This window comes from Chiloscyllium plagiosum, unplaced genomic scaffold (assembly GCF_037043375.1).
Source record: "Chiloscyllium plagiosum isolate Xiang-an unplaced genomic scaffold, Cpla_swu_hap1 HiC_scaffold_51, whole genome shotgun sequence".
In the NCBI taxonomy this organism is placed as follows: Eukaryota; Metazoa; Chordata; class Chondrichthyes; order Orectolobiformes; family Hemiscylliidae; genus Chiloscyllium; species Chiloscyllium plagiosum.
The window spans coordinates 17,730,934-17,755,037 of NW_028270189.1; positions in this window are offsets into that span (position 1 = coordinate 17,730,934).

A 24,104-nucleotide genomic window follows, 5' to 3' on the forward strand; every position below is an offset into this window, starting at 1 on the left:
CTGGAATGGTTTAACAATCGATCAGAATCTGAGAATATTAGACTGGAATATTACAATAACAGTCAGGAGATTATCCTTGGGTCTTTACTACCTTTCTCAGCCTTGGATATCATTAGCATCACGGATCCAGGATATCCTTTGGATTATTCAAGGTGGTTACTATCCTATCCTCGCTATATTTGGTGCTCCTGGTAAGTTATTCTATTTGTCTACTCAACTGGGTTGAACTGAATTTCTGCTCATGATATATAAAATTTGGAAAGTGCAAGACAATGTCTTCAGTTACAAACGAAACCTCCTTTCCTTATATTAATCAGTATCAAACTACTATTTCTAAATTACTCACTCATGTGCAAGAAGGAACCAGACTGTTCTCAAACTCCATAATCCATTTTGTTCTTCACAGATTTACATCTCCATCTCGTCCCCACTCACCAATCCTGTCCAAAACTACCGTTGTGATATCCCAGTCTCGTCTCAGTCTCATTGCAACTTCTGAATAAACCATAATTTGTGCCTTTGTTTAATCCGGATGCAACAGTTTCAAGTTCCTTCTAACCACATGTCCGTCACTAAAAAAATTGCTCTTGAGGATGTTTAACTTGTTCTCTGTACAAACGGGACGACAGTTTATGGTGGTCAAGACTCATACTCTAGAGCCACAGAATAATAGTCTGTTGATAGCTCATGAGGGAAATTAAAAGCAACTATTTTCATTTGCCATAAAAGCCCATCTGCTTGCCCCAAGTCCTTAAGCAACGTCAATCTGTCATTCTTCCCTCGTCAGGTTTCAGTGTGACTTCTGTGATGAGCATGTGGGTGTTCTGCACCTTTCACAGAATTAAAAGCCTGCAATAACTGCCTGACAGCACCAAGTCTTCTGAAAAATAGATTTCATGTAACATTTGGTTGAACGTCTCGATTAGCTTATTTTCTGAAGACAAAAACAAATTCAGCCAAACAGTTTAAATTATAACCCAAAATGCCCACCTCCAATCAAGTTTGAATTTAGTATATTGATAATCTTTAAAAGGCAATGATACAGTCCAATAGTTTGGGGGTACAAGACCGCGGGAAATTGACAGTTGAGAGGAGAACTGCCAAGTTACCAGCATGCAAAGACTGCCTGAAAAATAGTTCTCCTCTCGGTACCTTTATTGATTAGTAACTGGTAAAGCAGAATCCCCAAGAAGAAAAGAAGACAGGAATATGGAGAAGAACCGAAAGCTTCTTGGTTTTGAGATAAGAAGTTTTGTTTTGTAAATCTTAATTAGGAGTCTAATCGGACTAGTATAGTGGAGGGGGGCGAACGGGGCGAGATAAAATATAGCTTAGAGGAAGAAGCTGTAAATATTCATTCGTCTATTATTCCCTGTTATACTTTAAGAAATACAGTTGTTAATTTTTACTTCAAATACTTTTGGACTCTAGAATTATCATGGATTACTGCAGTGGATAAATCTTTTCCCTGTTGCTGTTTTTACATTAAGCAGGAGAATGTATCCTGTGTTGTGACACTACAATCCCACAGGAATGTGCTTTTCTCTTTACTGTCCTGTGGAACAGCTGAACCAAACACTCAGTTCAAGATCGGCATAACATGCTGCCCTGACCAGGGCTGCATACATCCTGTGAGAAAAGAACAGAAGTAAAGATAGCTCCCTTCCACTGCCTGTTTCCCGTATTCCTATAGCTTATTTCTATTCAGGTAGGTGATCATCCCCTATTTTAGGTGTATTCAATCTCATTGAAATTCTCCCCAAGAGTGATGCACATCTCCATAAGCATCTCTGGTGTTGGCTTTATTGATGCTGACGTACAGATGTAAGGAACTTATACATTCCATGTCAGTCGTAGTGCATAGAGAAGGAATGGCTTTTTGAGACACAGGAAAGAAACGGCGATGTCTAAGTGAGAGAAAAGGATTATTGCAATCATCCCTGAGAGTGTTGTTGAGGCAGTATTTGGGGTACTGTGGATAGACTTTCTCTCAAGTTTCACCAGACTAATCCCTGGGATGATGGCACCATGAGCAGTGAGTGAAGGTCTGTGAGAGAATAAGAGATGATTGTATTGAACCTTAAGGGGGATGGACAGTCACTCATGATGTTCTAAACAGGCACTGATACGATGATAAATTCCATGGTTTTGATTAACTCGGGTTAAATGATTCTCAATAGGTTAAGAGCCTCCGAGGACGTTCCCCTCAGCCCACCCCCACTCCATATGTTGATTGAGAGAGACAGAGGGTCAGTCTTTGAATAAATTCTCCCCACATTAATACAGTCCATTTAGTGTGTGATCCTGCATTAAACGTCATGTTATCCACAATTCCGACAACAGCCACAATACCTTCATTATAAAACAGTTAACTATTCCCACCAGCTTCTGACGTCCATTGAGGACATGGGTCTGTCTTCTCAGAGATGGATGATGCCTCTCTGAGACTTGAGACAAAGCATCTGGCTACCTTCCTCACTGCCAGCAAACCACGTTAAAGTGTCATGTGTCCCACAGGTAATGGAGCCATGAAGAATATCGTGGATCTGTCTCTGAGTGCATTCTCTGCTCCATTGATTTGTCAGGTTGGAGCATCAATGACACCCTCCTGTTCCTGTATAAGTGTCTCGAGGTGCTGAATGGCCTCCCCCAGGTCTCATGGAACAGGTTCATGGGTCTGACTTGGCCCTGCCCGTTTCGGTTTAACAGCTTGATGTGATAATCAGACCCCTTCTCTTCCTATGGAACAGGCAGAAGGATTGAATCGGCTACTCCTCTCTTTGTTCAGTACAATCGATGGGCTGAATGGCTTCCACATATCCGTTTCTAATGTGCCTGAGATGCTGAATGAGCTCTTCATTTAACTGTGGAAATGTAGAGTGTCTGGCCTTGCTGTCACATGGATGTTACAGACACTTTAACAACACAAGCCTGAATGCTGTCCAGGACTTACTGCACATGGACACAGACTAGTCAAGGAGCTGAGGTGCGACACATTGTTCTGAACATTGGGTGATCTTCAGTGACCATCCCCGTTTCTGATCTTATGATGAGGAAAGACAGTGATGAGCCAGCTGAAGATGTTTGTTTTGAGGGAGCTACCCTGAGGTTCTCCTGCAGAGATGTCCCAGGACTGAGAGGATTGTCGGTAACCGACCACAAACATATTCCTTTGTGCTGTAAAAGACCCCAACCAGTGGGGTGGGTACACTTGATTCCCATTAAGCTCAAATAAGTAGGTGGTCCTGATGCCATCCACAGTCAAATGCTACCTTGTTATCAAGGCCATTCACCCTTTCCTGAGCCACTGTGTTCACCTCTTGTTCATATCAATAGATGATGGTGTATGTGTTGGGAGTGTTTTTCTCTCATAGAGGGTAATGAATGCCAGGAAGTATCTGGGCTAGATAGTGAGGGGAGTTACATCACTGAAAATATTCAAAGAGGTGGTACATGGATTTTTGGCCTGTCAGAGAGCTAAAGGGAAGAATTGGACATTAAAGAACACTTATTGCTAACAGTAGGTCAGCCATGGTGGTATCCAATGGGTTGATCGTCCGAGTCACCTAATCTTGCTTCTTATGTTCTCATATTCTGTAATTACAAAGTTAATAATTGTAATTTTCCTGAACGTTCTGTTATTGAATGTTGCGTCACAGAGAATAAAGTATTTTGTGAGTCATCTCAGGGTGAGGTATGGGGGCTCTATTCACAGTGAATCTGGGTCTCCAACATGACCAACAAATGAAGCACAAGTTGCAGAGAGGAGACACTCTGTAAAGAGACCAGATGTGTATTTCGAAACCAACCTGGTTTTCCAAATAACATTTTCCAACCCACACCAAACCGTGTGTAACAGTCTTGAGGGATTGAATGATATCTTGTGTTACGGTGGACCAGGTGTTTGGAGCAGCTGGCCTCCATCTGCTAATATCAGGAGCTGTGAGGAGCTGAATAGAACATAGGGACATAGGACTGAGCAGCAGGAGTGGGCTATTAGACACTTTGTCACCGCTCCACCACTCACAAATTCCATGGGTGATGTGATTGTGATCTCAGCAGCACTTTTCTGTCTGTATACGATTTTCCTAAATTTACTTGTCTGTCAAATGTCACCAAATATAACTTTGAATAAATGCAAGCATCCAGGCACCACAAACTTCTGGGAAAGGGAATTTCCTCTTGAACAGCCCTTTGACAATTTCTCATTTGTGTTTCAACCAATGTTGGAAGGTCACTACGTCCTTTTCCAGTCCCACTCATCCACAGGTTACACCAATCTTTAATGCAACCAGTTTTTTGATGTGACCAATAATCTAGGTTTCGGAGTATGCCATTTTCTAGAAAAGTGTGAGACACAGAAAGTTGAACTCATAACAAATGGTAAAATGATAGAGTGCCCCAAACGTTATTCTGCCTTTGAAGTTATTCTGCTCACACAAGCTACTGGTAGTGGGATTTCACTCTGGAACAGTTGAATTTGGTTGAATTCCCTTTGTTTCAGGCAGTGGAGAGATTCCAGTGAATTCTCACCAGAAATCCTTCACAAGTGGTAAAGATAACACAGGGATTTTCTGGTCTCACACTTTGCTATCGGATGGAAAAACATAAGAGAGAGAGATCAATAGGCTGCTGCTTCTCAGGCAGGGGACATTTTTCTCCCTCTCTGTGTTGAAACATACGATAATGTCAACTGAACACCAAACTGAACCATGTGTGCTCTTCTGGAACATTCTCTGGAAAACCTGTTTATAGATTATATGCAAGTGCATTCGTTTCAATCACAAAAAAAATGTTCCCACTTTATAATTTGATGACATGCTTACATGTGTCTGTGTAGGTTGTAAATATTGGTAGGTGTCTTCATAGTATGTGTGTTAATATCAATGGATCTTTTTCTTAAAATTTATTCTCAAGCTTTAGTCTCCCTGACAAGAGATAATATGCATCCAGTTGATACACTCTTCAGAAAGTCATGGATAGTTCAATACTATTTCTCAGCTAAGATCGAAACTGATAATCCCCCATAACAAAAGGCCGTCATTCCAGGAATGAGTAAAGGGAAACCTCTTTGAAAATCTTTTCGTTTTCGTTTCGAGGATCAAAACCGCACACAGTGCATCAGGTGTGGTCTCAGCAATGCCCTATACAGATGCAGTTAAACATTCCTGCAATTAAACCTGATACCTTTTGCCAAAAACAGCATCATTCCACTTACCTTCCAAATCACTTGCTGCATCTGCAGACTGACTTCATATGATTCATGTCCCAGGAACATGGAAACCGCCTGAATCACAGAGTTCTGCAATCTCTCTGCATTTACATTGTTTACCATTGTTTTATTCTTCCTGCTAAAATAGACAACTTACCTTATGTTATTTCTGCTGAAGGTTTGCTCACTAACCTTCCCTGCCTGTATCACATTGCAGACTCACTACCTTCATTTGATGACACATTAAATGACCATCTTGGTGTACGAGCTAATTGAGCTCCAAGCAATTCCCTCCCCTTCTTTCAGATCTTTGATACAAATTGTTGATCATTGATGACCCCACAGTGATCTCTGAGGCACTCCATCAGTTACAGCTTTGCAGCCTGAAAATAAACATTTGTCTCTACTCTCGATTTCCTATTAGCGACTGATCTTTGCTGGACAGGAGAGTCAATGTTCCCTGCTCCTAGGTAGCCGTTCAGGCGGGTTGAATGGCCTGCTACTGGACTGTGTAATATACTCAACGAGCTGAATTACTTCATTATATATTGCTGTGCCATTCCTTAGAATGACAGAATGGTCTCCCCCTGTCTCATTGTATCGATCCTGTCTGATTGAATGGGGTGGTCCTCTACCATGTAATAGCCTCGAGGATGGATTGAGGGAACACTACACGGGGTAGGGGCAACAGTTGGTCATTTGGCTGCACCATTTGGAATGCTCATGGCTGATCCGAGTGTGTCTGACCATCCGTCTCCTGTCTGTTCCCAATAAACGTTGACTCTCCACTCCAACAAAGATCAGTCAAGCTCAGACTTCTACACTTAATGGCAAGGTCCTAGAGAGTGTAACTGAACAAAGAGACCTTAGAGTGTAGGTTCATAGCTCTTTGAAAGTTGAGTCGCAGGTAGATAGGATAGCGAAGAAGGCGTTTGGTATGCTTTTCTTTATTAGTCAGAGTATTGAGTACAGGAGTTGGGAGGTCATGTTGCTGCTGTACAGGACATTGGTGAGGCCATTGTTGGAATATTGTGTTAAATTCTGGTCTCGCTTCTATCGGAAAGATGTTGTGAAGCTTGAACGAGTTCAGAAAAGATTTACAAAGATTTTACCAGGGTTAGAGGATTTGAGCTACAGGGAGAGGCTGAACAGGCCAGGACTGTTTTACCTGGAGCATGGGAGGCTGAGGGGTGACCTTATAGAGGTTTACAAAATTATGAGGGGCATGGATAGTGAAAACAGGCAAAGTCGTTTCCCTGGTGTCGGGGAGTCCAGAACTAGAGGGCATAGGTTTAGGGTGAGAGGGGAAAGATACAAAAGAGACGTAAGGGGCAACGTTTTTCACCCAGAGGGTGTATTTGTATGGAATGAGCTGCCAGAGGAAGTGGTGGAGGCTGGTACAATTGCAACATTTGAGAGGCATTCGGGATGGGTATATGAATTGGAAGGGTTTGGAGGTATATGGGCTAGTTGCCAGCAGTGGGGACTAGATTGGGTTGAGATATCTGGTCAGCATGGACGGGTTGGACTGAAAGGTCTGTTTCCATGCTGTACATCTCTATGACTCTATAAACGAGTCTTCACTGCTCCCTGAGTATGAGGACACCACAGGTAGCACAACACTAAAGTGAAAGGTACGTCCTTATTTCTTTATGGGACCTGTTACTTTAAAACTTTGTTAACTGAACCACCTCTTTGCAGATATAAGGACAGAATAATTAGGAATAAACATAAACCATTCCGGACTCCAAACCTGTCCCACATTCCCACTGAACCTTTCCAATCGAATATGTATCAAACCCAGCCTCTGCTGCTGTCTCAGGAAGAGAATACCTGTTAGCATAGCACTACATGAAAAAAGGAGCAGAATGAGGCCATTCGTCCCGTCGAGTCTGATATGCCATTCAATAATTTCTTTCTGTTCCTCAACCTCATTATCCTGCCTTCCCCCAAGAATCCTTGATCCCGTTATAAAACAAAAAACTTAGCAATTTGTATCTATATCTACGTGTGCGAATGTTTGTCCGTCTGCTTGTCATCTGTGTATTTGTGCATCTACGTTTGTCTTTCTGTGTATCAGCCTATGTGTTTCTATCTATGCTTGTGTCTATTTGTGTGTGACTCTATGTCTGCGTGTGTATGCCTATTTCCTTGTATGTATTGTGTTTGTTCATATTTTGGGGTGATACCAATAATTAAATAAGATTAGATTAGATTAGGTTACAGTGTGGAAACAGGCCCTTCGGCCCAACAAGTCCACACCGACCTGCCGAAGCGAAACCCACCCCATACCCCTACATTTACCCCTTACCTAACACTACGGGCAATTTAGTATGGCCAATTCACCTGACCCTGCACATCTTTGGACTGTGGGAGGAAACCGGAGCACCCGGAGGAAACCCACGCAGAAAACAAATTCTGTGTATTTCTGTGTCTTCATGTCTGTGCAGTGAGGTAACTGTATTTGGGGGGGGGGGGGAGTTAAAGGACTGTCGTTCGAAATGCCAGTGTGTTTACAGTGAGAATTGTCTTTCACTCAGCACTGCTCCTTAATCGGTCAGTGGGACATGGATGTTTCAGAAATTTCACGCAAGGCATCCCAGTTCGCTTCATCTTGTACTGGGATCCTCCCCACATGGCGGGTGGGGGGGGTGAGGGAATGGATATTGGGCACTCCACCACCCGGCTTGGCCATTTCTGTCCTATTCCAGGCTGTTTCTCTTGGAATAGGAGAAAGGGATGGAAGGAGTGAGGGCAGGAGTGGATGGCCTTACTGTTAGTGCTGGTGGAGGTGGATCTGGGAGGAATTGTGAGGTATCCAGAATGAGGCAGTCGACAGTTTTGAATCCATATAGTATTATTAGTGTCTGGGCGTATTGCGTAGGTGACAGAGAAAGTCTGGGAAGGAAGTTGCTGAATTCAATAGTGAGAGTGGTAGTGCCTGAGCCTTATTTGGAGATAGAGCATGAGGATTTTCTGGGGGTAGGTGCTATAACAGATATACAGAGAGGGTGCGGTAGCAGAGAGAATTCGGTGACCATTATCCTGACAGAGCGGGGAGGATATTGATCCTTTCCTGTATTGATGGAGATATCTTCAGATCATCTCAGCGTCGAGGTGAGCCTCCCCGAATGTCCTGTCCAAGTCTATCACTAATAATGAAACAGACCTGTCCCTCAGATTCCACAGAATCAGTTTATGTAGAACTTACAAATAGCAAGGCGCAGCAAATATTGGTGTGTTATATATCGGTTGCAGAAAATCTGAGCATCATATGCTCTGGAAATTAGATATGCAAGTATCATGGACACTGCAGTTTTATTGGATGTTCTCAAGTTGCATCTAAACTGCATTAACTAAGTGTCTGCTTATGCTGTGCAAAATAAATTCTGTACGTGTATGTGAGGTGGGTTGAAGAGTATGTTGTGAAGCAAACTAGAGAGCAGTGTTGTGTGATCAGAAGGAAGAATTAATAACCTTGATCTGAATCAGCTTTTAAGGAATAGAGACATTAATACGGTACACTTTACACGGTGTCTGCATGAATATAGAATGCTTGAACGTTCTGGTTAAACATCATGGTAGCCTGGAGGCTAGAGGGTCAAGTTCGCTCCAGTGAATTGGGAAAGTACAATATAACATTCAGTGGGAGGCAAGCAATGGTTGTTGGAGTCATAGAGTCAGACAACACGGAGACAGGCCCTTCGGCCCAAACACGTCCATTCCCACCAAAATGTCCATGCACGCTGACCCCATTTCCCTGACATTGCCCTGTATCTTTCTAATCCTTTCCTGTCCATGTATTTGTACAAATGCCTTTTAATGTTGTGAATGTTCCCGCCTCAACCTCTTCTGCTGGCACATCATTCCATATGCGTATCACCCCTGTGTGAAAAGCAGTTGGTCCTCAGGTTCCCTTTTATTGTTTCCCCTCTGACCTTAAACTGATGCCCTCTACTCCGTGATTGCCTAACCCTGGAAAAAAAAACTGAGTGCATTCACTCTGTCCATCCTTCCCATGATCATATACACTTCTCTCAGATTCCCCCTCAGCCTCATACATCTAAAGTAAAAAGTCCTAGCTTGTCCAACCTCTCCCAATAACTCAGACCATTGAGTCCTTTGCAACATCCTTGTAAATTGCTTCTGCACTCTTTCCAGTTTAATACCATCCTTCCCATAGCAAAGTGAACACAACTGAACATAACGCGCCCAGTATGGCCTCACCAGTATCCTGTAAAATTGCAACGTAACTCCCTAATTTACATACTCAGTGATATACACTGATGAAAGCCAAAAGCTTTCTTCACTGCCCTGTCTACCTCTGAATCAAATTTCAGAGAAGCATGCACCTGAATTCCAAGGTCCCTCCGTTCCACTACACTCCTTAGGACCCAACCATTCACCGTGAAACCCCAACTTTGACTCGACTTTCTAAAATGCAAGAACTTACACTGATCTATATTAAAATCCATTTGCCATTTCTCAGCCACTCTCCATGTGATCAAGGTACTGCTGTATTTTCTGAAATTTCTGATAACCTTCCTCATTCTCCATGATGCTGCCTATTTGAGTGTTGTCTTCAAACGTACAAGTCATGCCTATTCATTCTCATCTAAACCATAGATATATGTAATATGTAGTGGACCCAGCACGAACCTGTGAGGCTTTCCATTAATCACAGGCCTCCAGTCTGACAAGCATCCTTCCACTATTACCCTCTGCTTCCCACCATCAAGACAATTTTGTATTTAATTTGGCAGCTCCTCCTCAACTTCATGCGATCTAACCTTCCAGAGCAGAGTACCATATGGAACCTTATTGAAGGCCTTACTGGAATCCATAAAAACTACATACACCATCCTGCCCTCGTCAACGTTGCTCGTCACTTAATCAAAGAATTCGAACAAATGTGTGAGCCATGATCTCCCATGCACAAAGCCGTGCTGAGTTTGATGATGGGCTTTTCCCCAAAACGTTGATTTTCCTGTTCCTCGGATGCTGCTTGACCTGCTGTGCTTTTCTAGCACCACTCTAATCTTGCTCCTAATCACACCCTGTCTTTCCAAATGCATGTATATCTTATCTCTCAGAACCTGTTCAAGTAAGTTACCTACAACAGATTTTACTGGTCTATAGTTTACTGGTCTATAGTTCCCAGGTTTTTCGTTGTAGCCCTTCTTGAGTAAGGACACAGCATTCGCTGTCCTCCAGTCCTTCGTGACTTCGCCCGTTGGCCAGCGATGATGCAAAAATATCAGCCAGGGCTGCGGCAATTCCTTCTATGTCCTCCTGCAGTGTTCCTGAATATATCTGGTTAGGACCAGGAAATTTATAGAAATATTGCAAAGTCTTTTTATTTCAGGTACAAAAACCAAAGAAAGGGAAAGTGACACAATGATGTTTAACATAACAAATTCGAAAATGTATTAATCAAAGGAAATGGTTTCAGAAGAATTTCAGTCATTGTGGAAACCTGAGAATTCTCAGAAATTCACGATCCAGAAACAAGGGCCATGAAACTGATCAGGAAATCAACAATAGAACATAAATGCTAACAAACAGGAACAAAAACACTGCATAAATCTACAATGTGTATTTCAAAGGAAACAGAGAAAAAATAATGTCAAATATGGAAATTGGTAATTGGGAGAGGTGAGTTTATTGTGAAGAACAGGGAAATGGCCAAGCAAATAATCAGTTGCTTTGCATCTGTCTTCAAGAAGGAAGATCCATAAAATCACCCAGTAATACCAAGTGATCATGTAGCGCTTGTGCAACTAAAGACAAAAAGTCAATTTATATCAGTAACAAGGTAGTATTTGAAAGTGTAACTGGATTGAGCATTGCTAAGTCTGACAAACCTGACGTACTTCATATTAAAATGTCAGACATAAATCAGCAATAGAAGCATTAAATGCACTGTCGATGACAGTGTTTTATTTTCCTGTGTATTCTGCAGAGGCCGGAAGCCATTCGGGATAAATGGGAGTTAGGAAACGTGGTCCAAGCACTATAGATTAATGGAAGGGATCCAAACATCTATAAAAGGAAGAAGACATAGTTTGGAGAACTGCCGACCAATTAACTTGACATCTGCAGGGAAACTGTTGGAATCTATTATGCAGCATGTGATATAGGATATTTAGAAATTAATAGGATCAATGGAGAGAATCCACATGTATTTCTGGCAGATGTCTAATTCGACGTACTACTAGTTGTTAGACCCCATCTACCAGCCCCTGAGAAAAGGAACAGAAAGTGACTTCGCCACAGGAAATGACATCAACAACCCAAAGAAACCCTTAAAAAGAAAGCAGGAATGTGTAGCATCGCTTCGCCAGAGGTCCACTGAAGATATTACCTAGTAAGGTAAGGTAACGTCGGGAAATGAACCTGCCAGCTCAGCGAGCAAACCTGCAACCATTGTGTACAGTGTTGGTGACCCAATCTGAGAAAGAATATGCTGACCACAATAAAAGTGCAATGGACGTTCTCCAGAGAAATCCCACAGATGGTGAGATTGTCTGATGAGGAAACTCGACCTAAGTTCTCTAGAGTTTCAAAGAATGAGAGGTGGGTCACAGTGAAATTTACAAAATTCACAAAACATATGGCAAATTGGAAATTAACAGGACGCTTCCCTGACTGCCCAATCCAAATTCAAGGCAAATAATGGCAAGATAAGGGATTAGAGATGGAAATGTGTTGCTGGAAAAGCGCAGGAGGTCAGGCAGCATCTAGGGAACAGTAGAATCGACGTTTCGGGCATTAGCCCTTCTCCTGAAGAAGGTCTAATGCCCGAAACGTCGATTCTACTGTTCCCTAGATGCTGCCTGAACTCCTGCGCTTTTCCAGCAACACATTTCCATCTCTGATCACCAGCATCTGCAGACCTCACTTTCTCCTCAAAGATAAGGGATTAGCCAATTAAGACCGTAATTTTGAGGAAATTCATCACTCGATGAGAACTGCCTAAAACAGGGTCATAGACACCTGCCGGCAGGGTAAGATTAAGGAAAATCTTCAGATATTCTGCAAGTGTGTCAAGCAGAAATGAATAACAAGGGAACAGGTACGAGTCATTAATGACTTGCCAAGTTGCATCCAAATCAACTTAGTATTAGTAGACAGAGGGTAGTGGTTGAAGGCTGTTAGTCTGACTCGAGACCGATGTCCAATGGTGTATCACAGGGATCAGTGCTGTGATTTGGAGGTGCTGGTGTTGGACTGGGGTGAACAAATCTAAAAATCACATAACACCAAATTATAGTCCAGCAGGTTTATTCAGAGGCACGAGCTTTCAAAGTGCACAACCACCTAATGAAGAAGCAGCGCTTCGAAGTTAGTGCCTCCGAATAAACTGGTTGGACTGTAACCTGGTGTTGTGTGCTCGTTAACCTTATTATTTGTGGTATTCATAAATGATGCAGCTGTGAATATAGACGGGGGTGGTGGGAGTGTGACAACTAAGTTTGTGTTTGATACAAAGATTGGCCGGGTGGTTGGCAGTGAGGAGGAAGGTCTTATGTTACAGGAAGATACAGATGGAATGGTCAGATGGGCAGAGCAATGGCAGATGTAATGTAACCTTGATAAATATGATGTGATACACTTTGGATGAAGGAACTGGACAGGGAGTACTCAATGAATGGCAGCACACGAGGAAGCTCAGAGGGTGTTTCTCCACACTTCCCTGAATGTGACTAAACACGTTAATGCACAATTTTGAGAAAGCATAAGGGACCGTAAACATAATCTTTATTCATCAAGGCATAGATTATAAGAGCTATGCGGAACTTTGGTTTGGCCAAGATGGAATACTGTGTGTAGTTCTGGGAACCACATTACAGGAAGGATGTGATTGTAATGGAGGGGGCCCAGAGGAGATTCACCAGGATGTTCCCAGGGATGGAGCATATCAGCTATGGAGAGAGGCTGAATAAGCTCGGGTTGTTTAGTTTGGAGCAGAGAAGGCTGAGGGGGCCGTGATTCAGATGGATAGGATTCCGAGGGACATGGACAGGGTAGATAGACAACAGCTGTTCTTTTTAGTCAAAGGGCCAAGAACAATGCAGCACATTTTAAAGTGAAGGGTTTGAGATTTGGAGGGAATTGAGGTTTGTTTTTCACCAAGAGAGTGTTGGGGTCAGGAATGCCCTTCCTGAAAGAGGTGTTGTCATGGAAACTTCACAACCATTAGAAAATACACGGCTGTGCACTTGAAATGCCATAAGGTTCACGGCTATGGGTCTTGTGTGGGAAAGCGGGACTAATGTAGACCGTGCTGTATTGTTGATGGTACAAAGTCTGTGTTTCTGTGTTTGTATGGCTGTGGAAGGTCAATCATTGAGTAGCTGAAGATAGGAATTGATGGGTTCCTGAAGAGTATATTAACAAGGGTTTTAAGATTGAACTTGTAATATCTTCTGAAAATATGTCAATGGCAAAATTAAGGGAAAAAAAGGTGCAGCTTTCTTACAGTCTGATACCAGAGAATTGAGGACAGGGAAAAAGGCAGAACTATGGAGCAAATACTTTAGTTATGTCTTCACAGAAGAAAACAAAACAAAAAAGAAAACTTCCCAACAATACGAGTGAACATTAGTCTGTTGAGAAAAAGGGAATAGAATGAAATTATCAACCAAACAGTTTTAGAGGAAGTATTGGAACTGAAAGTAATGGGCACAGACAATTTCAACAGAGACTGATCAAATGGGAATCATATTTGAGAAAGTGACGTTTAGCATAATTATGGAGAAGCAATCAATGCAAAATGAATGCATTTTCAGAAAGATTTTTGACAAAGCCCCAAGACAATTATGCAAATTCAAATCCTCTGGGACTGGGACTAATATGGTTTTAGAACCTGACAGCTGGCTGGAAGCAGTGAGTAGGAATAAAACAATATGTTTTTCGGAAAGGAAGGCTTGGAGGATATAGCAAGATTGGGGTTTGGGCTCCAGCTATTCTCAAACACATCATATATTTGATTGAGTGGATCAAATTCAATATTTCCAAGTTTGCTGATGGCACTGAACAATATCGGATTGTGAGTGGGTGAGCAGGATGTCAAAAGCTCCAAGGTGATTGAGACAAGTGGAGTGTCTGGGTAAATACGTGGCAGATGGAGAGCAATGGGGAGGGGAGGTGTGGGATATGTGATATTGTGACCTTTGATGGGAAAAACAGAACGGGAGCCTGTCATTTGAAAAGGGAATTTTTTGAAAAATGTTGATCTAGAAATGAACTTAAGCTGCATTTTTGTCTCCTTCTGTGCAGCCCTGCGAGTTCAGTGTAGTGCAGTCAGATCTGAATCCAAAAGTCAATACTGGGAATGACATTGGGACGCTGACCAGTGTACACAGACCCAACAAGTGGGGAGCTGTAACATTGAAAAGGATCTGGATCTCCCTGTGCACCGGTCACTGAAAGCAATTTTGCAGGAGCAGAAAACAGAAAAGCAGATAAATCGTGTATTCACCTTCATTTCAGGGGGATTTGAATCCAGGAGTAAGGGTGTTTTACTGCAGCTGAGCAGGGCCTTGGTGAGACCTCATCTCGAACATTGTGCAATATTGTGTGTAGTTTTGGTCTCCTTACCTAATAAAGGAGAAACCTGACATTGAGGGATAGCAGTAAAGGATAACCAGACTGATCTCTGGGATGACAGGCTTGTTGTGGGAGCAGAGTTTGGGGCGGCTATGCCTGTATTCCATGGGCTTTAGGAAAATGAGTGGAGATCTCAGTGAAATATATAAAACTCTGCTAGGGCAGGACAGATTGGAAGCAGGGGTGACAATTCCCCTGGCTGGGACATCAAAACAAGGGGCCACAGTATTAGGTACAGACAGGCCACTCTGCATTGAGATGAGAATAAATGTCTCCACTCAGAGACTGGTGAACCTAGGGTATTATCTCCCAGATCAGGCTGTGGAAACCAAGGCATTGAATATAAATGAGGATTTCTGGAAACTAAAGGGATAGGGAGTGGCAGGGTATGGTATAAAGATAGAGGATCAGATATCATTACTGAATGTTCTCCAATAACGTGATAGCTGTGTTCCTGTGCAACACTGTGTTGCAGAAAATCATGCAATATTAATGATGTGCTCTATGGGGAAAAGAGGATAATGGGCGAACCGCAAAATATCAGTAAAAAACAAAAAAATAAAGTTAGTATAACACACACTAGCACAGTCTAATTAAACATTTAAATCATATATTGTAATGAAATCGTGCCCATAATGACATTGCCGTCACTGGTTACATCCCTGTACCTTTCACCAAGCTCTTCACCAGAAAGCGCGCAGGGCTGACTAACCACGTGATGCCAACATGGAATTCCAGTTCTCCTGAAGATTCTCCCCCGGTTTGAAATAAAGTTCCTTCTAATTGGAGAGATCAATTCTCCGTTTCAGGCCCAGGTTCAATGCTTGCAGAGCGGATTGCATTCCTATTTTAGCTGAACACTCAGAGGATGCATTTTGCAGACAGAGGATCCTGAAGCTGGGTTTTGTTGTTCAGCTGGTGCCTGGCAAGGAATCGCGTCACATAGAACGGGAGTTCACTTCATAGAACAAAGGTGCGAAATTCACAAATCGCATTGCAGTCAAATCACGTTTAATAAACACGCGTTATCAGAGAACTGCCTGTATATTGAATCGATGAACAAGATTGATGGACTGAAGGAACTACAACAGTTCTTATTTTATATTTCACAATGTTTAAACATATTAATACATATGAACACTGTGTCGGGAAAACTGCATTGAGGAGATTTTTTCCATGAACTAGAATGGGGAAGTCTCAATGTGTTGAATGGCCTACTCCTTTCCCGATGTTTCTGTGCAGTCTGTGGGAAAGCACTGCAAATGTTGTCACAAGCTGTCAGATGTTAGGAAGGAGGCCTCTGCAGGATCAACAGGACTGTGATTCCCGTTCTCTTTTCTGATATTGAGGCTGGTGCCGGGTATTCTGTCTGGTTCTTTCCTTGAAGACCTCGGAGCAGTGTGATACAATTGAGTGTTTTGCTTGGCCGGTTCAGGGACCATTGAAGAGTTTATCACATGTCTGTGTGTCTGGTGTCACTTTTAGGCCATTCAAGGAAAGCACAGGAGATTCACTTACTGAAAGTACGTTGGGCAAGGAGATTGAAGTTTAAAATCAACATTGGATGCAAGGTCATTGTTACCATCACCAGATTCTAGATCTTGATATTTTATTAATTGTTCTTAACTTCAACCAGCTGCCAGAGCATTATCCTGTATTGGATTAGTAATCCAGTGACATTTCCACAACAGCACCATCTCCACATAGGAACCTACCGGAAACCACACTGAGCTGGTTATTTCTGGACTGCTTGACAGCTCTGTCAAAAAGAACTCACACCAATTTGATTATCGTGAAGGGACTGAGGGGGTGTTATATGGTCAGAATGTAATTATTCACCTATTAGGGGACTGGACATAGTGAGTAATTTTCCACATTGTCAGGGAGTTGTCAGAGTTGGAGCTGGAACGAAATTGCTTCCCCAGGGACACGGCTTGTTGTGCAGCATAAGACTTCAGTCCTATTGCAGGAATTGTGTTAGGGTCCATTGTCTTTGTCGTATCTACTGTGTTCAGCGGTTTCTTCATGTCACATGCAGCGAATTGGTTGAACACTGCCATCTATGATTCTGTGGATATCATGGCGAGGGTGAGGTGGATCATCCATTCAACACCTCTGGCTGAGGATGGTGCAGATGCTACATCCTTGTCTTTTACACTGATGTACAGGGCTGTTCCGTTATTTAGGATGGGGATATTTCTGGTGGCCTCTCCTCCAGTTAGCTTTTTAATAGTACACCGACATTTATGTCTGGATGTGGCAGGACTGCAGAGCTTAGATCTGATCTGTTGATCTTTGGATCATTTCGTCCTCTCTATCAGATGTTAGTTCTGCTGTTTGGAATGAAACCACTCAAGCGCCGTAGCTGTAATCATCAGCTTTAGGTACACATGGTTCTGACCTTGGCATGTTCACCCACACTCGTCACTGAGCCATCACTTGGCTTGATAGTAATGGTAGACTGATGGAATATCCTGGAGAATATGATCCAGATTATGTTTGAATACAATCCTGCTTCTGTTGCTGCTGTTGTCTACAGCATCAGGTGAAAGCCAAGTTTGAGCTGCAATATCTGCAATTCAATTCTATTGACTGTCCCCCAGTTCACATCGAGACCCATTCACCGACCAGCCGTGTACTCAGTGACCTCACCTGGTTTCTGATGCCGTGATACTTCCATTTTCATATTCTCATTCTGCTGAGGGTTCTCCTTGGTGGCATGCTTCCAATTTGTTACGTTATTCAAACCCTTTAACATATTCATCTGAATCTTCTCCTTCCTCGTCGTGCTAACTGCGTTTGAATTAAATGTGTTTCCCTCTGGTTTTCTCCCTGACCATGATTAAGAGCTCTGTGATGTCAGTGATGCCGGCCTTTTGCAGTTTCTGAGCCAAAAAATGTGTGCACTTCAGTTCCACACTCTGTGTTGGACAGCGCGTTTGAGCAGCTTTGAAACACGTCATTGGAACTTGTTCAAAAACAGAAATTGCTGAAGAAAAAAAGCAGTTCTGGCGGCATCTTCTGTAGTGAATGTAGAGTTAATCCTTCGAGTCCAGTGGCCCTTTACAAAGCCCGCATTTTCATCAGCAATGTTTGTATTTATTTTGTATTTATTTCCAGTATCCATAGTTATTTGTTTCATTGAAAATTTGTGCTGTGCCTATTAGTTTCTGAAGAGCCTCAGCAGGTCTGGCAGAATCTGCAGAGACAGAGAAACAGAGTTAGTGTAACAAGTCCAATGTGACTTACATAGAACATAGAACACAGAAGAATACAGCGCAGTACAGGCCCTTTGGCCCTCGATGTTGCGCCGATCCAAGCCCACCTAACCTATACTAACCCACTATCCTCCATATACCTATCCAATGCCCGCTTAAATGCCCATAAAGAGGGAGAGTCCACCACTGCTACTGGCAGGGCATTCCATGAACTTACGACTCGCTGAGTGAAGAACCTACCCCTAACTTCAGTCCTATATCTACCCCCCCTTAATTTAAAGCTATGCCCCCTTGTAATACCCGACTCCATACGCGGGAAAAGGTTCACACTGTCAACCCTATCTAAGCCCCTAATCATCTTGTACACCTCAATCAAGTCACCCCTAAACCTTCTTTTCTCTAATGAAAACAGCCCCAAGTGTCTCAGTCTTTCCTCATACGATCTTCCTTCCATACCAGGCAACATCCTGGTAAACCTCCTCTGCACCCGTTCCAGTGCCTCCACATCCTTCCTATAGTATGGACTTGTTCTGAACTGAAACGGGTTGGACACTGGGTTTTTTAATCCCCTGCCGGAGATGGGGGATGGGTGACTTGGAAAAGAGGCTGTGGCAAAAGATAAACGTGCTATTAGCACTTGTGCTGAAAGTGTGTTGCTGGAAAAGCGCAGCAGGTCAGGCAGCATCCAGGGAACTGGAGAATCGACGTTTTGGGCATAAGCCCTTCTTCAGGACTTATTAGCAATTGTGAACGAGAAGATGATGCAAAATGGGTTTAAATTAAGGTGTGAATGGGGGAAAGGGGTTCTCTCTAACTGAGTCAAAAGATAAAGAAGACACAACCACACAGGGCCATAGGGAGAACAGGAGAGAGAATGTTGACAATGTGGTATTATATAGATCTAGATCTATACGTTTTCACAGTATACATCATCACTGCCTTCACATTATGGAATTCAGATGCTTGACCTCTTATTGGCACTAGTAAGAGTTTCATGCTGCCTTAGTTTTGTAACATAGAGCAAAACTAACAGCATGAAGTTTGGGCTGTTTTCTACACCTGTCATTTTTAATATTCTTTCAAATTTGCAGTGCTTATCGTTAAACGTTTGATCTTGAAGTTAGTATCAGATGGAGTGTACGAGGTTGAGGGGTGGCATTCTAGAAGTTTATAATATCATAGGAGGCATGGATAGAGTGAATAGCGAAGGTCTTTTCTGCAGGATCGGGGAGTTCAAACACAGATGCATAGCTATAAGCTGAAAGGGGGGAAACTTGAAACGGACGAAGGGGCAACATTTTTTGCACAGAGTGTGATGTATGTATGGAATGAGCTGCCAGAGGAACAGTGGGAGATACAAGTACAGGTACAATATTTCAAAGACATTTGGGCCAACATATGAATGGGAAACGTTTAGAGGCATATGGGCCAAGTGCAAGCAGATGGGCTTAGTTTAATTTAAAAAACCTGGTCAGCATGGACAAGTTGAACCAAAGGGTCTGTTTGTGCACGATATGACTGTATGAATGTAGAAATTGAGGACGATGTACGAAAAGATATGATGTAATAAATTGGTAAGAAATATAAAAACAAGAATCATGAGCTTTTCTTTCAACATAAAAAAAGCTTGAAGATGAGTGTGTGAGCTGAGGCAGAAGTGAAGTGAGGAAAGTACATTGAGGTCATTAGGAGGGTGTGACTGGAGAACTGGCCACAGGGAACAGGCAGATAATTTACACCAGTATTTTAAATCACTCCTCATGGGGAAAGTACTGTAAGCATGTCAATGGTATAAACAAAACGGTAACAGGAGGGAAGTTATTGAACTGTCTCGAACAAAAGGAACAACGTTTTTACCTAACAGATAAGAATAAGGGTAGGCAGGTCAGCAGTAATTCATAGTTAATTTTAAAGGAAGTGGTCACAGAGTGACTAGCGGCATTGTGTGAAATATTCCATAACTCTCTGGATTAGAGGAGTGTTCCAGTGAAACTGGAGAACCTCCAATGTGGCGCCTATCTTCAAGAAAGGAATGAGACAGAACGCAGGAACAATTTAGCCTAACCATTATTGCTGGGAATCTGCTTCATCCTCTTATTAAGGAAGGAATTGCAGGGTACTTAGAAAAGCTTAATGCAGAGTTGGCACGGTTTTGTGAAGGGGAATCTATTTTTTCTCTGTAAAATCATACAAATTCTTTTTTGGAGATCCTTGAGAATGTTAAGAATAAAGCACAGCATGTCAGGCAGCATCCAAGGAGAAGGAAAATCAATGTTTCGGGCAGGAGCCGTTCATCAGGAATTCCTGAGAAAGTGACAAGCAGATTTGAGAAAGGGAACTGGTCAACATGAGGCTTTCCAGAAACTTTTCACAAGGTATCACAAAATAAACGTGATAGAGGCTTGTAGTATGATGAATAATATATTTGCATGGGATAATGGTTACTTAATACATAGAAATCGGAGAGTCAGGAGTAATGGATCTTTATGATAAAGGTGTATCGACTGGATTACCACAAATATCAGGCCGATGGCATCAGTTATTTACAACCTATACTGATAGCCTGATGGCAGGAGCTGAGTACAATATACATCGGAGTTTGTGGATGACTTTGAGAACCAAAATGCAGGCTGCTATTTAATGAAGAGGACTCCCAAAAAAGGAGTAGTACAAAGGGATTGGAGTGTTCCTGAGTATGAAACGTAACGTCAGCATGCTGATGCAGCAAGTAACTAGGTTGGTTCAGGAGGCGGCTTCCTGGGATGGAAGGGTAAAATTATTGAAGACATTTTAAATGGTGAGGAGATTATTCATTGTGGTTGAAATGAATGAGGGTGATATTATTGAAATGTACAAGATACAGAGGGGGCTTGACAAGGTAAATGCTGAGAAGGTGTATTCCCTGAGTCTCGAACTCTACGTGGTAGATACCGAATAAGGAACATCGATTTCAATCTGAGGTGAAAAATGATGCACTCTCTCAGAAGGTAGTGAATGTCTGGAATTCCCTAACCCAGAGAGTTGTGGAGGGATGCAGAAAATTGGGTAGGAAAGTGGAGTTGAGCCTGGAAGTATATCAGCCATGTTCTTATTGAATAAACGTTCAGTCTTGAGGGGCCGAATAGCCGTCTCATGTTCCTACTTCTTAGTTTTTTATGTCTTGCTTTTGGAAAGTAATTGGTTATTTTCCTGGAAGTCGTGTTGTACAATGTTGCATTCGGGAGAGGATAAACTTTTCCTGAGTTAACCCTGGATGGGATATGGGAGCTGCATTCAAAGGAATTCCAGAGCAGAAGTTAGAGAGTGGGGAAGCATGGAAAAAGGGATAGCGGCTGGGGGTCACTTCCTGACCGAGCCTGGAATTTCCGTGCATTTCCGAAACTACACCTAACCATCGCCGTGGCTTCGATCTGCCTGTTTGTAGCAGGTCCAAAGGGCTGAACGGAACATCAGAACATAGGGCTGAGGGACACGAGTGGGCTAAACGGCCCTTTGACACTACCCCACCAATAAATAAGGGCATGGCTCATCTCATTGTGGCCCCAGCTGCACTTTTCTCTCCATGCACCATTATCCCTGATTCACCTGTCTATGGAAAATCAGACAAAGCCAGCCTCTATATAATATAAAGATTCAGTCATCCCAAACTTCTGGGGAAGGGAATTCCCACTTGAGTGAAATCCGACTTTGTGAATTTTTCCTCACTCCGATTCTGACTAAGGTTGGAGGGTGTCACTGTTTCCTTTTCTAGTCCCACTCCTTCACTACTCAGAACAAATTTTAAATGTAACCGGGTTTGTGGTATGACCGATGATAAAGATCTCAGACGGGTTCAGGTTCAGTGACAGGAACAAGTCAGGCAGATTTCTTTCGTCAGCCGCAGGTAACTAATAAGGCTAACGGAGCAGCATGGTAGGTTTTTGGTTAGCACTGCTACCTCATGTCAGCAAGGAGCTGAGCTCAATTCCAAACTTGTCTGACACTCTATGTGGAGTTTGAACATTCTTCCCGTGTCTGTGTGGGTTTCTTCTCAGTACTTCAGTTTCCTCCCACAGGTCAAAGATGTGCAGCTTAGTTTGATTGGCCATGCTAAATTACCCAGAGTGACCAGGGATGTGAAGGTTAAGTGGGTTAGTCATGAGAAATGCAGGGTTACATGAATAGGGTAGGGGGACAGGTCTGGTGGGATACTGTTCGGTAGGTTGGTATGGACTCGATTGGTCGAATGTCCTGCTTCCACACTGTAGAGATTCAATGACAACAGCATCAAGTTTGGGCTCTACAAACTCCCAGTCAGTATATACTTGGTTCACTCGCCTCAAGGCTTTGTATATTTCAATACGATCAGCTCTCACTCCAAGGGTAACCTGTTAAAGTTCCCATAATATCAACCCTTCATGCATGGAATAAATTAAATGAAACACCTCTGAATTGCTTCCAGTGTTACTATATCCTTTCTCAGATAAGAATGCAAAAATAAAACTAATCTCACACACCGATGAGTCTGTTTAGTTTTGTTTTCTCAGGGTGTAGTGAGTCTTTGGAACACTTCCCTGCAGACCATTAGAGGCAGAGATATTGAATATTTTTGAGGCAAGGTTCACGAATCACAGATGAGTCAAGGATTATCGAGGAGTGGGCAGCAATGTGCAGTGTTGGGGAAACTGTAGACAGTGGTACTGAATGACACGACTCCAGATTATCCAGGAATTAAACGAAATGATAACATCGATAAAGTTTTAAAGGGGAAACAAGATGGCAGCGACCTGAAAGGTCAGCTTTGCTGATCTCTGCGTCACAGTAATGCTCTATCCCACCCCACCACAGTCATTTACTTACAATTGAACACTAAAAGAGCTATAGAATCCTTACTAATGCCATTTTGTCAAGTGGAAATGACAAAACATGGGAAAGGATCGAGTAAGTCCCAACACGCAGCGCACCCGTCAGTAGCTGTCAGCATGCCTGGGGCCGCACCTGTAAAACCCTCTGCTCGTTCAATGGACCGAGTTACTCACCAGGTCCTGGGCACCGAGTTCACCAAGTTATGGAAATGATTGAAACCATGATTGAAGAAAAAATCAGCAGGAAGATAGAACCACTCTCAGCCGTGCTCCAAAAACATGAACAACAACTTGAAAGCCTTGGAAACAGAACGGATGAGGTCGAGAGCCAAACTGCAGGGGCAGAGACTGTGACCGATTCCTGTAAGGAGCGGATCCTCACCCTTGAAAAATAGGTCCGCACCTTAACTGAACAAGGTGACGACCTCGAGAACAGGGGCAGGATGAAGAATGTTTATATCATTGGTCTGCTGGACCAGACATAAGGTGATCAGTCAGTGAGTATTTTTGCGAGAACTGGCCGCAGAGATTCCTTCACTTTGAAGCTGAAGAGTGAAGAGTGAGACAGTTCATCGGGTTACGGTGCGCAGGTCAGGCTCAGACCAACGCCCTCACCCTGTCCTTGTGCGATTACATTGTTGCAGGGACAAACACAGAGTTAGGGAAGCTTCCAGAACACAGGGAAGAGACCCGAAGAGGGCTCCAGGATTATGTTCTTCCAGGTCTTTTCAGCGGCAGTGATTCAGAAAAGAAAATCTTTTGATGATATCAAGAGAAGATTAAGCGAACTTGGGATTCAGTATTACTTAATGAACTCAGCGGTGCTCCGTGTGCACTAGTGGAGCTTTCAATAGATCCACTGACTCTCCAGAGGATGTGAAAACACTATGGACACTTTAAAGTAGGCTGGATGCATTAATGGAAAGCGATAACCTTGTTTCTCTTTTTTAGAAGAAAGTTTGTTGAACGTTTCTGGTAATAAGCAGTGTTAAATTATAGTCGGGGATGGGTAGAGTACACACTATTAACTTCTTCATTAGTATTACTATTTTTTTCTCTTGCTTAGTTTGTGTGTCGGGTTCGGCTCAAGCTGGAGGGAATTATGAAGGTGATCGTGATGACTGAATGTCTACCAAAGGACAGTTCAGTCCCGATGTTTTGATTAATTGCCCTGGATGCAGTATTGATAATGGGGCAGAAGATCGAGATTTGTGACGT